This window comes from Cicer arietinum, chromosome 6 (genome assembly GCF_000331145.2).
Source record: "Cicer arietinum cultivar CDC Frontier isolate Library 1 chromosome 6, Cicar.CDCFrontier_v2.0, whole genome shotgun sequence".
Taxonomy (NCBI): domain Eukaryota; kingdom Viridiplantae; phylum Streptophyta; class Magnoliopsida; order Fabales; family Fabaceae; genus Cicer; species Cicer arietinum.
In genome coordinates this window covers 5,915,513-5,916,741 of record NC_021165.2, presented here as the reverse complement: position 1 = coordinate 5,916,741, position 1,229 = coordinate 5,915,513, and positions in this window count along the sequence as shown.

Sequence of the window (1,229 nt, the reverse complement as noted above, 5' to 3'; positions counted from 1 at the left end):
GTACCTTTTTATTTGAAAAAAAATAATTCTTTTAAATATATAAAATTGAAAGATAATTTTGAAAATTTTATTTTAATTATTTTAAAAATAAACATAAAAAAGTTATTTTTTTTCTAGTTTCATTCATTGCATTTATATCTGTTATTATTGTATAAATATTTTATTTTACGTCATTCACAATAAATAAATTGATTCTACTAAAATTAGTGGTGTATTAATATGAATGTTCTGAACATTAATTTGTATTAGTTAATATGTAATCATTTTATTTATTACAAATTTATAGAAAGCAAGTGATGTGCGATATCAACAATAGAGAAAACAAGATGCAGATGGTACTTCTTTTTAAAATATTATTAAAAAATTCTAATGATACACATAAATTAATTAAAAAATAAATACTAAAATTATTAATAAAAAATATTTTAAAGATTATTATTTAAAATAATTAAAAATAATAAAAAATGAAATATGATATATTTATAAAAATAAAAAATTTAACCAAATTAAAAGCAACGACCATTTTGTAATTTGACCAATTTTGATTGCTTTTTTCATTTTTCTCTCCAAATCAAGAGAAAGTGCATTTGGACGTGGGACCCACCAAATTGATGCTTTCTTTCCTCTTTGACAAAGCAACCAAAGAATAGAAGCCTATTTTCTCATAAACTTTCCATCTTTTTGGTTTTCGTTACATCATATTTCTGTTATACCAAACATAGTGTAAATGTAGAGGGGGTACCCTAGCGAAAGATTGCGACAAATACAATATGTAATAATGGTTTTGTCGGTGTTTATATACACCAGAATCCAGATGCATATGGTGTTTACATTTCACCAAGCCATTGTCGTTGCTTCTATCATGCTGAAAAATAATGTCAATAAGCATTTTTCTTTCTCTTTTTTTTGTTGTTTTTTTGTTTGTATTTGGCTAAATGAAAATAAATTAAAGAAGTTTGCATGTGTTAGTAGCTTATTTTTTCACATTTGGATATAAAAGTGTTTGAGGGCCTAGGGGCCTAGCTAGCCCCTCCTTCATATCAAAAAAATTAAATTTAATTAAAGTATTTGATGATAAGACTCCAAAAAAATATTTTTATTTAAGTGTACTTTTTTAGGTATTTTTCGTATGACTTTCCATTTAATTAATTATGATTTTTTTTATATTTTAAAACTTCTCAAAGTTTATTATAAATAAAGCCTTTAACATAAAGAGGGGAGGGGGGGGG